Source organism: Sus scrofa, chromosome 9, assembly GCF_000003025.6.
Source record: "Sus scrofa isolate TJ Tabasco breed Duroc chromosome 9, Sscrofa11.1, whole genome shotgun sequence".
Lineage (NCBI taxonomy): Eukaryota > Metazoa > Chordata > Mammalia > Artiodactyla > Suidae > Sus > Sus scrofa.
Window position 1 is genome coordinate 110,524,717 of NC_010451.4, and position 17,402 is coordinate 110,542,118.

A 17,402-nucleotide genomic window follows, 5' to 3' on the forward strand; every position below is an offset into this window, starting at 1 on the left:
ATTGCTAGTAGCAGTCCAAATGCTCCTCAATAAATTTACCTTTCAAATTATTTATGTCCTGTGAATGATTCTGTACCATTATTTTAATTTCTAAACTTCCTGTTAGCCTCCAAACCTTGTTCAGGCTGTAGAAATAAAACGCAGAGAAAATAACCACTTTCTCTGGAGCTGTGGCAATGGCACCGAGGCAAAGCAGAAGTTGCAAGACAGGGATGATACCACATTTTATTTGATAAGGGTGGAAACATGTCCTAAGTGGTGGATTCAGTGTCGATGAGAAGAGGATTCATTTTGCAATCACCGTACTTCTGTCACCCATCACTGATCCTGCTTCCTTTCCCCGTCCCCGTTTCACTTCAGCACCCAATGGATGACTGGCCTTGTGGCTAATCAGCTCCATGGCCAGCTAAGAAGACATTTTCTATAATAGCTCTGGCTTTCCCAGTAGATGCCTTAATCACAGAGTAGAAGATGCTCTCACTAATAATAAGGAAGCAAGTGTTGCCACCTGGAGTTTTCTACCTGCCTTCCTCAAGACATCTAATATACATGCAACTTCAGCACTTCTCTCTCAGAACTGCTACCTCACAAGAAGGCAAGACAGTCCCTATTACTGATTATTTATCCCCTGTGGAAAGGCAGGGTACCTTCCCTCTCACATAGCTTAAGTCAGCTTGATTTAAAGAACTGTAAAAAGGAAAAAAAATAATTATTTTGGACAATGAATTAACCAAGCTTGTCCCATTCACCTCACTTCAGGTGGTATAGGAACTTTCAGAAGAATCAATTGGGCCCAACAAAATTCAGGTTTTATTAATCAGAAAGTCTAGATCTGTGTCATTGAAACCATAAGGGAGCCTTATTAAGCTAGCATTTTCTGAGTAGGAATACACTTTCCATTGAATACTTGAATGTTCTCTAAGTGGGAAAAACCCATCAACAGATAGCCATACAGTGGAGAACACATAGTGGTTTTCTAGAGCTCTGAATTTCAGTGAAGTAATACGGATAGAAAGAATTTCTCTTTCCACACCTAAACTCTTAGAGCTGATTCTTTATCCAGTCTAATCAGATGGCCTTACTTGGCCCTATCCAGCATAGAGAGAGTTGATCACATGAATTGGAAAGCAAGGAATGTTTAAGGGATGTCTCAACAGGCTTGGATAATGGAAAAGAATACTATTAGGATATTCTGATGCCTGCTAAGGAGTAATGACAGCAATTTTGTAGGCGACAACATTGCCTGGCATTTGGTGCTGGTCTCTGTGATGGCAAGAAAAGTCTTTCAAGAGTAGAGCTGGCATCCTTTGCAGACAGGAGCCACTGAGGAAGCCCTGGGACAAAATTCCCTGGTGAGACCAAGGATATGCAAGTCACTGGATCTTTTCCTCACTTTACTTGAAAATAAGATCCTAATACCACCTCACTCCAGTCAGAATGGCCATCATTCATAAGTCCACAAAGAACAAATGCTGGAGGGGGTGTGGAGAAAAGGGAACCCTCCTACTGTTGGTGAGAATGTAAGCTGGTATGACCACTATGGAGAACAGTATGGAGGTATCTTAGAAATCTATACATAGAACTAACATATCACCCAGCAGTCCCACTCTTGGGCACATATCTGGACAAAACTTTCCTTGAAAAAGACACATGCACCTGCATGTTCATTGCAGCACTATTCACAATAGCCAAGACATGGAATGAACCCAAATGTCCATCAACAGATGATTGGATTAGGAATACGTGGTATATATACACAATGTAATACTCCTCAGCCATAAAAAAGACCAAAATAATCCCATTTGCAGCACCATGACTGGAACTAGAGACTCTCATACTGAGTGAAGTAAGTCAGAAAGAGACAAATGCCAAATAATGATATCACTTATATCTAGAATCTGGCACAGATCTTACATCTGGAATCTGGCACAAATGAACCTTTCCACAGAAGAAATCATGGACTTGAAGAATAGACTTGTGGTTGACAAGGGGGAGAGGGAGGGAGTGGGATGGGTTGGGAGCTTGGGGTTAATAGATGCAAACTATTGCCTTTGGAATGGATTAGCAAGGAGATCCTGCTGTGTAGCACTGGCAACTATGTCTAGTCATTTATGATAGAGCATGATGATGTGAGGAAAAAGAATGTATACATCTATGTGTCACTGGGTCACCATGCTGCACAGTAGAAAAAAAAATGTATTGGGGAAATAACAATTAAAAAAAGAAAAGAAGACTATTTTTTTCTAAGTCAAACCTATATGCATTTAGAGTACTTCAGTTTTACTAGGCTAAGTTAGAATGATTTTTTTTCATTTTTTTATTACTCAAATGAATTTATCATATCTGTAGTTGTATAATGATCATAACAATCTGATTTCACAGGATTTCCATCCCACAGCCCAAGCACATCCTCCCACCCCCCAAACTGTCTCCTCCAGAGACCATAAGTTTTTCAATGTCTGTGAGTCAGCATCTGTTCTGCAAAGAAGTTCAGTCTGTCCTTTTTTTCAGATTCCACATGTCAGTGAAAGCATTTGATGTTGGTGTCTCATTGTATGGCTGACTTCACTTAACATGATAGTTTCTAGGTCCATCCATGTTGCTAAAAATGCTGGTATTTCGTTCTTTTTGATTGCTGAGTTCCATTGTGTATATGTACCACATCTTCTGGGTCCACTCCTCTGTTGATGGACATTTAGGTTGTTCCACGTCTTGGCTATTGTAAATAGTGCTGCAATGAACATTGGAGTACATGTGTCTTTGCGAGTCGTGGTTTTCTCTGGATAGATGCCCCAGGAGTGGGATTGCTGGATCAAATGGTAGTTCTATGTTTAGTTCTCTGAGGAATCTCCATACTGCTTTCCACAGTGGTTGCACCAATTTACATTCCCACCAACAGTGTGTAATAGGGTTCCTTTTTCTCCACACCCTCTCCAGCACTTATTGTTTGTAGACTTTTGGATGTGGCCATTCTGGCTGGTGTAAGGTAGTACCTCATAGTGGTTTTGATTTGCATTTCTCTAATAATGAGTGACGCTGAACATCTTTTCATGTGTTTCTCAGCCATCAAAGTTAGAATTTTTTAAATAAAATATTTTAGTAAAATTTGGAAGCAGTCAGATATGAGAATACCCAAAAAATGAACCAGCAAAATTTTCTTCCAAATAGCTGAATTTTTCATAGGAAACTTTTGCTTTTAGTGGCATTAGCCGTTTTAAAAAAACATAACAGGTGAACATTAATTGGGTAGAGGGACATTTTCATTCCAGATTCCCACAATCTGAATTATACTGTTCTCAACATTCTTTTGTCAGAGGGAGTAGAAAGGAAGAAGAAAAGCAAAAATGCAACAATAACAAGAAAAGAAATGGAGAGAGTTCTTTGTTCACCACTGTTTTGTAAAGAGAGAAATAGAAGAACAAATAACACCTTCTTCAGGTTTTTGTCATGAGAATGGTTAAAAAAAAAACCCATGAGATTCATTATTGAGTAGTTTTTTCATTGAAAGCTTGGCAAACAAAGCCACATGTCTTGAACTTGAGAAGCTTGACTTTGACATAGCTGGGTCATAGCTAGAGGAGCTCCTGATGGAAGAAAGCTTCTCATTCTTCAGACTGAAGTTAACAATCACAAAGTACTCTTAAAATTAGTTTTGTGCGCCAAAAGAACTAATTATTCATCAGTTGTTACTTAACATAATATTATATCCTATACAGTTGAGGAAAACTTTAGTAATGCAAAAACACTTCTGTTACTTTCAGTAAAAGAAATGTGGACAGTTGAAGTGGCTCTACATAATCCAACGGTTCTTCATAAATGCTCTCTAAACATTATTCAGTAGTCTTGGAAGTTCTCCTTGGTTCGGAGATCCTTTTAAGCCAATAGGTTGTTAGAACAGATTTTAGGTCAGTGATGGATTGACTTGATAAGGAAAACTCAAATAAATAAAAGTAAAGTTGTTTCATGATAAAAATGAGTGAGGAAGAATCACATCTGAAGTCATACTTTGGAAGTGCAGTATTGAAAGACCACTGTCCACTGTCTAGCTCAACCTACCTATTTCCACATCTGCTGCTCCTTTGATGGGACCAATCTCTTCAGACAATCACCTGTGTTGATTAGAACTGCACTAGACATATTATACGTTATCTGTATCCTTCACAATAACACTTGTAGGAGACACTATTACTCTCATTTTATTAATAATGAAATAGGGCAGTTGTATTCTGGTAAAGCATCTTTACAAAAAAAAAAGAAAAAAAAAAGAATCTGTATTTGTAGGGCTTGTCAAGTTCCACAGAGTAAATTTTCCTACTATCCTTGGTTTAAGCTACCAAGCTTGCACAACCAACTCACAAAATGCCTGAATATTTAACAATCCTGGCTCCAGCACACCACTCAAATGGGGACTCAGAGAGACTTAGCAACTTCCCCAGGACCCTATGACATGCAAACACTTAGATGAGCATTCCCCTTGAAGTCTGAGGACTTCAAGTCTGGGTCTCCTCACTAGCATGCCACTCCACAGTTCCTGTTTATTTCTGCCTTTGGGCTTTGCCAGTTCCAATCTTTATTCCAAGCCAACCAAGGAACCCACAAGGCTTCAGTTCCACCTTGAATGCTTCCCTGACCATCTTGGTCTTTGTTGTTCCCTCTCTTCATATTAGGGCATATACATATGAGCCTTTAACCAGTATGGCATATAAATATGTTATCTACTAACATATTAATGTTTCCTGAATATTTGTCCTGATTCCTTTTTAAACTACCTCATCTACTTCATAAAGAAGTGGGCTCTTGGGAGTTCCCGTCATGGCACAGTGGTTAATGAATCCAACTAGAACCATGAGGTTGCGGGTTCCATCCCTGCCCTTGCTCAGTGGGTTAATGATCCAGCGTTGCCAGGAGCTGTGGTGTAGGTTGCAGACGTGGCTCGGATCCCTCGTTGCTGTGGCTCTGGCGTAGGCTGGTGGCTGCAGCTCCGATTCAACCCCTAACCTGGGAACCTCCATATGCCACAGGAGCGGCCCAAGAAATGGCAAAAAAAAAAAAAAAAAAAAAAAAAAAAAAAAAAAAAAAAAGAAGACGTGGGCTCTTGTCTGTATTTCTGTATCCACAGAGCATGCTGCATACAAAATATTTGACATAATATTACTGAAGGAACTGAAACTGTCTATGAATTAGAGATACTCCTAGATACCAAGTTTGTAAAGCTGGAGACTTGAAGTAGGAACAGTGATTAATATCAATATGAAAGCAAAAAAAGAAAAAGTTTGATTTGGAAGATGTCAAAAGGATCAAAGGAGAGGCACACATTGTTTTTAACTTTAATTCTCATTTCTTGTTTTTTGAGGGGATATACACATCTCAGAAGTTTCCTTCCTTATCTTTCAATTAAACAGGCCTCCTTCCCTCTATCTTCTTTCCCCTGATGGAATCGGCAAAGGTGCAGAGGTGGGTGTTTTTGATCCCCTTTCCTCCTACCTCTGAACCTTGGATGACACAGCCACTGGGGTTCAATCCACAGGGTAGTTTAATGAATAATGTCAACTCCCTCAAGACCTGGCTTGGCATTTTACCACCCCTGAAGTTCATTGGATCACAGCTTCTCTGTCTCCAAAACAGTCTGCTTTTACATAAGCATTTGCAGATAAACTTTTTACAAAGGTTCTTTATTCAAAAAGAAACATGTATTTTTGAAAGGGTTTTGTAAAACTGAAATTAAATCCTTTATTTCTATGTTTAATCTTAACCATCTCTCCAAAGCAAGACATGAAAGAGGGGATTAATTTGAAATGTGGGCTGCCTTAGAAATGTAAAGGTCCTTGGGCTGTGTTTCTCCAAATGACCTGTACTATTTTCATCCAATATAATTCATCTGATTGTAGCTGAAAGAGAGAATGGACTTGAAATTCCCTTCCAACATTTCCACACAGGTAGCACTTCCCCATTATTCTCCATCTCACTCTCTCTACAGAGGGCAGGTGAGAATGTGAGTAAAGGAGCTGCTGAGATGATTGTTTCTTTTTCTAATAAGTGTGATTTCAGGAAATGACACCACTTGTCATTTTTCCTCTTTCCCCCAAGGCTTCAGCTCTGGTGAGAAAGTGATCTTCTCGGTGAGAGAATGCAACAGCTTGCTAATACTGCAATTGTACACATTCTGCTGAAAACTGTTTCTTTACCTAGCACCCAGCTGAAAGAGCAGCTTCCTTACCCTGGTTTCTCCCTGTCCATCTGATAGGAAAAAAAAAAAAAACAGACATAAACAAGAAAATAATATGAAAATGACCTCTGAAAAGATGAAATGATTGATCACTTAAAACCAGAATTTGGGATATAGCATTAATTTTCCATTTAATTATATTTATACGTATTTTGCAAACATGAAAATTACCAACTTAGACTGTAAAAAGTCAGCGTATGGTACAATTTCTCCTTAGCTCATACTCCCAATGAATCAAGATTATAAAGACTTTTATTTTTAATGAAACCATGCACTTGTTTGGAGAGGGCTGTCCATTCCTGTATCCTTGCCTTCTTCCATCCTCCTCTCCACATCCCACACCAATCCTATATGTGGGATAGTGTCAGCTCTAGACTCACTACAGAGAAATGAATAAGAAATGAAGAAATGATAGTGGGAATAGAGAACTTTGGTCTCCCACGGTTCTATATTTGTGCCCCATAGTCACTCCTAATGGCAAGGACACACTGAGCATGTGAAGTGGGTCATGGTGTAGGAAAAGACTGGGAGGATGTGAGGGAGATAATATTGGAAGAATCTGGTAACTGTTCACTTGATAACAAAGAAGCACAGTCTGGGTACCTAATGCCATGTTTAGATTAGAAAGAGCAGACTTACTCTGTGCATGTAAATAAGCCTGAGTTGTCATTATATTTGCTACTAAAGCCTTTTATCTTTTCAGTGAGTATTGGCTTAAATATTTAGACACTCTCTGATCTTTTCTTTGAGAATCAGCTCTATCAGTACTCACTATCCTTAAGATACTTATAAGCAGAGCAAAGTTTGGCTGCTGTTTTTTAAGACTTAGTGGTGCAATAAAAGTTACAACAAGATCTAGGATGTTCTCTATATTTACAAAGCACTTTAAGAGAGAGTATTTCATTGAATATCCCAGAGAAAACTTAAGTTCAGAGCGGTTAAGTGATTGTCCAAAACACAAAGCCAAGACAGGAGAGAGGGGAAAGAAAGAAGGTGAGGAAGATGTGGATTAAATGTAGTACTTCTCATTTTATTGCTGTTAGTGACCCATAGCATGTACTAGGAGAGCTGATTTCACCTTCTAGGGGTAGAGATGAAATCCACACAAATGTACTAAGAGGGTTGGAGGAAATGGGGGACTAATAGGGAAGGGAGAGACTACTGTTCCATAACTAGGAGAGCTCAGGGGAAATACAGTTGGCCATTTGACCTGAGGACCTGAGAATTTGATATTAGATCATCTGATTTCAAACTCTTGAGTTCCTTCACCTCTACACAATCTCCCTGTAGTAAGAATGCACATATGATAGTACATGATAAATCAAAGGGTTGTATTCAACTATTCAAGTTTTACACCGAGTTTAAAGTAAACTTTTTTTTTAATTCATGAGGTAGTAGATATTTAAACACATCTACATTTATTTTAGAACAGCTCATACCATTCAGCCAGCCTGGGAGTTCACTGTACTCTGTTATATAGGACATCTTTTTTGTTGATGTTGAAACTCATTTTGCTTCTTTTACCATATATTCCTACAATTACATTAATGAATGGTGTCATCACATGGTAATAAATATTTTTTAAATATTATTTGAAATGTGTAAGTTTGTTTGCCCATATACTGAATCTGTCCATATCATTTCTTACAACTTTACACCTCTTGTGACTGCTTGTGCTGTTATGACTATCACTATCCTCTACAAGTTTCATACTTGGATAAAGGACACCGACTTTTAAAAAACTCATGATGCTTTTTACATTCTCTACCATTTTTATTCACTCTTTGATTCAGTACATATTCATTGAGCACATACTATATGCTGGCTGGACTCTGGGGATAAAATGGTAGACAGAACCTGGCACTTTATCCTCTTAGATATTATAGCCCAATGGAGAGGACAGCTATTATTAAAGAATCACAAGTAATAAATGCAAAATCACAACCACCACTAGTGATAAGAAGAAGATACATGTCTTGAAATAAGAGGATTTGACCTAAAAAACAGGTTCATTGAAAGCTTCCTAAAGAGTGGCTAATGAGCTGAGATCAGAGGGATGACTAGGAACATACCAAGCAGAAAGGGAGAATGTGCAAAAATCCTGTCATGGTGGCAGTGGCAGGGGAGAGGGAATAATGTAAGGGTACAGGGCATATATGGAGAACTAAAAGGATACTACTGGGAGCAGAGTGGAGAAAGGGAAGTATGGCATAAAACCAGGTTAATGACACACATAGCCTTATCAAGTACGACCTTGTAAACCAGTTGAATTATAACCACAGAATGGATTCCAATTTCCTAAGGCCATGATTCCACCTACAGACTTCCCTCCTCTCTCTTTTCCTTCCTTCCTTCCCCCCTTCCTTCCTTCCTTTTACAGCAATGCTCAAATTCTAAGACGTCTTCACTGGTGTCTAAATTTGCAGTAGTTCCAAATGGATGGAGGGACCAAATTTCCTTGGGCCAGTACATTTAGTTGTTTATGCACTAGGTAGTATGACTTTCAACAAGTACTATTCATTTCTTTTTAAAAATTATGCTTTGAATTAAGTTACCTGTGGGTATAATGCATTATAAATAACTTGGTGTGAGCTACTGAAATCCACTGCATTTATCCTGTGTGCAGTAATAAGGTACAGTATAATTTATGGTTTACAAATTTATAGACCCAGAATCATAGCTCCAGACCAGAGAATGGAGAACAGTTTTCTTTAAATTTCAGTTTTTCTTCTAAAACATGCTAGTAAAAAATTTACTTTTGCCTTTCTTTGGCAACATCAGTACCTGCTTCTTAGTATTTCAGAATCCAGAAATCACATAATTTTAAAATTATAAGAGATCTGTAAAGGTCATCTTGTGTAGCCTCCTCCAATTACCTCTGGAAACAGTCATGTCAATATATGTGGGCAAGGTGAAAGTCTGTTCTTTAATATAAAAAGATATCTGGAAAAATATTTTCTCTTGGAATGAAGATCTGGCATTTAATTATTCTTTGAAGTTCCATCCGTATAATAGTATAACATACTTTTAATATACTTTTATATTATACCTCCTGTCTCACTCTTCTGCAAAACTTTCCCCCCTTGCTTTCCGTACCTCGTTCCTCCCAGGAACTTTCAACATCTCAAGCTTCCACACCTATTTCAAACCTTCTTGAAATCCCTGTGTTGACTTGACTGAGGAATATTTTTCTCAAGCATAATTATTCAGCATGTATGTCTCAATTAAGGTTTCCCTTTCTTACCTGGTATTTTTGTAATGGCCAAAACATAAGCTAGATCTTCTTAATTTTCTTTTCTAAACGTCAAAGAATAGTATCTGCTGATCTTTGTTCCCATGGTAAAAGTATTACCTCATCAGAATCCATTCTTAAAAATACATGTGGGTTTTTTTAAAGTTCCACCCCAAAACATTGCGTATATTTGTCAAACATCCTCTTGCACTTATGAAAATAGCCAAAAGTTTTCATATTATTGAGGACACTCTAGGGATTTTTAGGGCAGTTTCATATAGGGGACTAACAGTATATGTTAGAATGACTGAGATTGAAGACAGATCCCAGCAGTATGAGAAAAAATACCTGCTAAGCCTTGAGATAAGGGATAGGTTTTTGAATTAACTTATGTACATTAGAACCATAGTTATGAAGTATAAATGAATGTGAAAAAAAAAGAGATGGTAATTAGATCCTAAAGAGTTTTTGATGTATTGGAAAGTTAAGCTTGGAGATCTACTGCATGTCTTCAGTTTCTATATGCCACCACTAAAGAGAAAAAGACTGTAGCTATAAACATGAAATTTTGCCCACAAGAAAGACAGTCTATGTTTTTGGGGGAGTGAAGTAGCAATAAGTCAACATAACAAAGCAAACTATTTAACATGGTCATTCTCTTCTCTGTGTCATGATTTTATATTTTGATATACTACCAGTCAGTTCTTAGAAATTAATTGAGAATGGAATGCCTGCATAAGAAAGTGTTAAAAGTATGAAACTGCAACATTTACTGTAGTCACATTTTGTCACAAACTATCCTCTTTAGTTTTTGGACAGAAAAGCTGGCTGTTCCTTTCCTATGGTCTGTGGCTTTCTCTGTGGGATCTCTTCCCCTGAAAGATGACACCCTGACTCCTCAGGGCAGTGGTTTGTGACAATACTCTGAGCCCAGTATAGAATTTATCTGAAAATAAATACCCCCATGTATAAGCAACACATAAACGGATATAGGTCTAAGACATATACCAGATCACTTTTAATGTCCTTCATTTCCTCTGGAAAAACAAAACCCTATGGGAACCAACATTCACTTCCAGCCCAAAGCTGCCATGTAAACCTTAGCAAACACCGAATGGCTGCATGAACTTAAGTGACAAATTGTGAGATTTGGACAATTATTAATATAGAAATTCAGAGCAAAGGGATGACTGTTCCAAAAGGGATGAAATGGTGAACATTTACTGAGTACTAACATATGCTAAAACCCTTTTCGGTGCTCTCCACAACTGATCTCATTTAATCTCACAATGGTTTTATGAGGTGGTGCTGCTACTGTTGTCATTTCATACAGAAGAAAACAGAAGCTCCAGGAGTTTCAGTGTTCACATTTGCGAGTGAGTGGGAGACATAAGTTTAAACTCAGGCAATATGACCTATCAAAACAAGCCAAGCCTGGACTGGTGTAGAAAATGTGTTCAGTAGTTAGCCTAATTGTACTGTTGAAGTTCTACTAAATATTTAGCTAGACTAAACTTTAGACTTTAGTTAGCTCTTCTTTACCTTTTCACAACTAGGACTGTTTTAAAATTACCATAACACCGTTTCAAAGCAGATACTTGGTCTTTCCCAGAAAATAATTAGGTAAAAAATTAATAGCACTAACCAAAGTTTAAAGCCACAGAACACAGAATAAGCTACTGGAAGTCTCAGATCTTTGGCTTTCAGAACTATGAGAGACCTATGAGCCATTTAGTCAATGGAGGAATTAATGGAGTCCAAGAGAAGTGAAATGATTTCCTGTAACAGCACCAAGCAAGGGACCTAACAGCTCACATCAGAACCCTGTGCAGTCAAATTGTTCATTCAGTATCAAACTGAAGAGCATATATTGTATATTTTCACATTATTATATACTGGAAGACCCTCCCTATTTTTAACTAATTCACAGGAGTAATTAAGAGATATATCAAGTCTTTCAACTTACTTGGAAACATGTAAAATTCTATAGGCTAGAAGATATATTTTTCATAACAAAATCATGTCCAATCAACCCTTTCTTGAATTATGTCCTATAATCCTGTAACCTCTATTTATGCAAACACTTGATTTTCAACAGTTTGGCCTTATTTGGAGAAGGTAACAAGCGATCAGGCACTCATTAAAATGAATAATTCTACCTCCATAGACATAAAAACTATACTGAGTGAAGTAAGACAAAGAAAGACAAATATCATATGCTATCACTTATATGTGGAATCTAATAACAATGATACAAAAGAACTTATTTAGAAAAATAGAAAACTTTTTAGAAAAACAGAAACAAACTTACAAATATATATATATATTTTGTCTTTTTTTGGCATTTCTTGGGCTGCTCCTGTGGCATATGGAGTTTCCCAAGCTAGGGGTCTAATCGGAGCTGTAGCTGCCAGCCTATGCCTGAGCCACAGCAACGTGGGATCCAAGCTGTGTCTGCAACCTACACCACAGCTCATGACAACACCGGATCGTTAACCCACTGAGCAAGGACAGGGATCGAACCCGCAACCTCATGGTTCCTAGTTGGATTCGTCAACCACTGTGCCACGACGGAAACTCCATTTTATATATATATATATATTTTGCGTGATTTTAAAACAAATCTTATGGTTACCATAGATGAAACCATTGGGGGAGGGAAGAATTGGGAGGGTAGGAATAACATATACACACTACCATATAAAATAGATGATTAATGAGAACCTACTTTATACTGCAGGAAAGTCTACTCAATAGTTTATAATAACCTATATTGGGAAAAAAGAAAGGATATATTTATTTATTTATAGATTATTTATTTATTCATATATTTTTCCTATTGCACAGAATGGTGACCCAGTTACACATACATGTATACATTCTTTTTCCTCACATTATGTGTTCCATCATAATAGAGTTCTCTTTGCTACACAGCAGGATCCTATTGCTAATCCATCCCAAGGGCAATAGTCTGCATCTATTTACCCCAAGCTCCCAGTCTCTCCCACTCCCTCCCCCTTCCCCCTGACAACCACAAGTCTGTTCTCCAAGTCCATGATTTTCATTTCTGTGGAAAGGTTCCTTTGTGCCCTATATTAGATTCCAGATATAAGTGATATCATATGGCATTTGTCTTTCTTTTCTGACTTACTTCCCTCAGGATGAGAGTCTCTAGTTCCAGCCATGGTGCTGCAAATGGCATTATTTTGGTCTTTTTTATGGCTGAGGAGTATTACATTGTGGTATATACCACATCTTCCTAATGCAATTGTCTTTCAATGGACATTGGGTTGATTCCATGTCTTGGCTATTGTGAATAGTGCTGCAATGAACATGCGGGTCCATGTGTCTTTTTTAAGTAGAGTTTTGTCAGGATATATGCCCAAGAGTGGGATTTCTGGGTCATATGGAAGTTCTATGTAGAGTTTTCTAGGTACCTCCAAACTGTTCTCCATAGTGGTCATACCAGCTTACATTCCCACCAAGAGTGCAGGAGGGTTCCCTTTTCTCCACACCCCCTCCAGCATTTGTTCTTTGTGGACTTATGAATGATGGCCATTCTGACTGGTGTGAGGTGGTATCTCATGGTAGTTTTGATTCCCATTTCTCTAATAATCAGGGATGTTGAGCATTGTTTCAAGTGCTTTTTGGCCATCTGTATATCTTCCTTGGAGAAATGTCTATTCAGGTCCTTTGCCTATTTTTCCATTGGGTTGTTGGCTCTTTTGCTGTTGAGTTGTGTAAGTTGTTTGTATATTTTAGAGATTAGGCCCTTGTTAGTTGCATCATTTGAAAGCATTTTCTCCCATTCTGTAAGTTGTCTTTTTGTTTTCTTTTTGGTTTCCTTTGCTGTTGAAAAGCTTGTCAGTTTGATTAGGTCCCACTGATTTATTTTTACTCTTATTTCTGTTGCTTTGGGAGACTGATCTGAGAAAACATTTGTAAGGCTGATGTCAGAGAATGTTTTGCCTATATTTTCTTCCAGGAGTTTGATGGTGTCTTGTCTTACATTTAAGTCTTTCAGCCATTTTGAGTTTATTTTTGTGCATGGTTTGCAGGTGTGTTCTAGTTTCACTGATTTGCATGCAGCTGTCCAAGTTTCCCAGCACCACGTGCTGAAAAGAATTTTTCCCATTTTTATATTCTTGCCTCCTTTGTCAAAGATTAATTGACCAAAGGTGTCTGGTTTTATTTCTGGGTTCTCTATTCTGTTTCATTGGTCTGTCTGTTTTGGTACCTGTACCACACTGTCTTGATTACTGTGGCTTTGTAATGTTGCCTGAAGTCTGGGAGAGAGATGCCGCCTGCTTGGTTTTTGTTCTTCAGAATTGCTTTCGCAGTTCTTCAGAATTTGTCTTTTGTGGTTCCATAAAAATTTTTGGTTTGTTCTAGTTCTGTGAAAAATGTCATGGACAATTTGATAGGGATTGCACTGAATCTGTAGATCACTTTGGGTAGTACCGCCATTTTTACAATATTAATTTTTCCAACCCAGGAGCATGGACTATCTTTCCATTTCTTTTCATCCTCTTTAATTTCCTTGATTAATGTTTTATAGTTCTCGTTATATAAGTCCTTTACCTCCTTGGTCAGGTGTATTCCCAGGTATTTGATTTTTTGGGGCGCAATTTTAAAAGGTATTATATTTCTGGATTCCTTTTCTAATATTTCTTCGTTAGTATACAGAAATGTGGCTGATTTCTGAATGTTATTCTTATATCCTGCTACTTTGCTGCATTTGTTGATCAGTTCAAGTAGTTTTGGGGTTGAGTCCTTAGGGTTTCCTATATATTGTATCATGTCATCTGCATATAGTGACAGTTTTACCTCTTCTCTTCCTATTTGAATGCCTTTATTTCTTTTGTTTGTCTGATTGCTATGGCTAGGAGAAGTCACAATGGATACTACAGAAATACAAAAAAAAAAAAAAAAAAAAAAACCCATAAGAGAATTCTATGAACAACTAGATGCCAACAATTCAACAACCTAGAAGAAATGGACATCTTTCTAGAGACCTACAGCCTGCCAAAACTGAATCAAGAAGAAATAGATCAACTGAACAGATCAATCACTAGAAATGAAATTGAATATGTCATAAAAACTCTCCCTACAAATAAAAGTCCAGGACCAGATGGCTTCACAGGATAATTCTACCAAACATACAAAGCGGAACTTATACCCATCCTCCTTAAACTTTTTCAAAAGTTTGAAGGAGGAACACTCCCAAAGACATTCTATGATGCCACCATCACCCTAATTCCAAAACCAGACAAAGATACCACCAAAAAAGAAATCTATCGACCAACATCTTTGATGAATTTAGATGAAAAAATTCTCAACAAAATCTTAGTCAACCAAATCCAACAACATATCAAAAAGATCATATACCACGACCAGGAGGCATTCATCCCAGGTTCACAAGAATGGCTCAACATACATAAACATACATACATACATACATAAACATAAACATACATAAACACACATAAACATACATACATACACCAATGTCATACACCACATTAACAAAAGAAAAGTCAAAAATCACATGTTTATCTCAACAGATGCAGAAAAAGCATTTGACAAAGTCCAACATCCCTTCATGATAAAAACTCTTACCAAAGTGGGTATAGAGGAAACATTCTTTACCATAACCAAAGCCATTTATGAAAAACCCACAGCAAATATAATACTCCATGGAGAAAAGCGGAAAGCCTTCTCATTATAATCTGGAACAAGACAAGGATGCCCACTCTCACCACTGTTATTCAGCATAGAAAGGATATATTTATATGCATGACTGATTCATTCTGCTGTATACCTAATACAACATTGTAAATCAATAATACTCCAATAAAATTAAAGTTAAAAAAACTTAAATAAGGGAAGAGTAAAATGAGCAGCAGGGAAGATACAATTTCCCCATTCTACATTTAGAACTTGCCATGACAGCCAAATCTAAATACACTTAGGATAGTTCTAATACTTGGTGTTGCTACTCAAAAAAAAAAAAAAAAAACCAAAAAAAAAAAAAAAAACATGCAAAAAACGACCTCAAGGGGAACCCTCCGGTATTACTGGTAGGAATGGAATGTAAATTGGTGTAACCACTATGGAAAATAGGATGGAGGTTCCTCAGAAAACTAATACAGAATCACCATATAATCCAGCAATGCCACTTCTGGGCATATATCTGGATGAAAACTATAATTTGAGGGGATACATGCACTGCCAGGTTTATTGCAGCATTATTCACAGTAGCCAAGACATAGAGAAAACTAAATGCCCATTGACAGGTGAATGGATTAAGAAGATGTGGTACATATACACGATGCAATACTACTGGGCTACAAGAAAGAACAAAATAATTCCATTTGCATCAACATAGATGCAACTAGAGATTCTCACACTAAGTGAAGTAAGTCAGAGAGAGAAAGACAAATACCATATGATATCATTTATATATGGAATCTAAAATATGGCACAAATGAAACTACCTGCAGCGCAAAAACAGACTCAGACATAGAGAAGAGAGTTGTGGTTGCCAAAGGGGTGGGGAGGAAGTAGAATGGAGTGGGATGGACTCCACTCCATTCTACTTTGGGGGTAGTAGATGCAAACTACTACATTTGGAACAGATGGGCAATGAGGTCCTACTGAATAGCACAGGGCAATATATCTAGTCTCTTGAGATAGACCATGATGAAAGATAATGTAAGAAAAGGAATGTATGTGTGTGTGTGTGTGTGTGTGTGTGTGTGAGACTGGGTCACTTTGCTTACAGTAGAAATTGGCACAGCACTGTAATCAACTATACTTTAATAAAAAATAAATAGAAAAATAAAATTTAAAAAGCTCCTCAACTATTTAATCACTGGAATACATTTAAAAATTTTTTAAGTTTATTATTTTTAAAATGTCTTTTTGTTTAATGTATATTCAACACAGGAAGCAGCTTTTAAAAAGACTTGTTTGTACATTAAATTTCAAAGTGGTCACTGAGATAGGAAACCCTTGTAACCACCATCAATTAATTACTCTTCGTCTTTAGTGAATTTCCAATCTTAGAAACAAGATCATGGTATTAAAGGTGGTATTTATAACACATTATGTAAATTCTACCAGTGGGGTAAAGTTCCTTAGTTTCATAAAAGTTACTTAATTCAAGAATTATATGTCACACAATAAGCATCATATGCTGAAACTGAATATTTGGATGTGATTGGGAAGGTACAATTTTAGTTATATAACTCCTTCATTATAATTAACTTCAATATAAATTATTTTGTTCTTTATTACAATACCTTTTACCTATCTATACATAAAAATAGATGATGAATCTGTTAAATATCTGGTTTTAAAGCTTTTGCTTATCTTCCTTTAACGCTGATGTTTCTAGGAGTTCTTTTTGTCTCTTTTTAAAAATATCCTCCAAACAAATTAATAACTGCAGTAAAACAAATCACAAATATTTTTCTTAAGTGAGGTCTTAGAATATATGCTGAACACAATGTCTTACTATACATGACAAGTAATAATATGAAAAGGCTCAGAGAATGAGTATTGCATTTTTACTGTCCCTACAACTCTATTCTGATAACATTTTGCTTACTGTTGTCTTCTACAAGTGAGATGAAGAGAGATCAGTCTGTATAACTAGAAGGTGTAGATATTAGATTTTCATATGGAGAGAAGATTGAAGATGGAATCTCTTTCCCCCTTCTCCCCCCCCACACATGCACGCACATATATATAATAGATGACCTTCTTCTTTCAACTATACGTTTTATGGCAAATTTGTCTTCAAAAGTAATTCACAAGCAGCTATGCATTACTGTAAAATGAACATTACAATTACAGATTTAATATTCACTTTAATAATATTCTTTTAATTACAAAAATTAATTTTTATTTAACTTTCCAGGGTAAAGTTATTATGTAAAA

At 37.0% G+C, this 17,402-nt stretch overlaps 1 protein-coding gene across 1 annotated transcript in view; it reads right to left on the reverse strand.

Annotated features, from left to right (window-relative positions):
• CNTNAP2 (contactin associated protein-like 2) overlaps nt 1-17,402 on the reverse strand; it is a 2,040,635-nt gene that overhangs the window by 784,207 nt on the left and 1,239,026 nt on the right.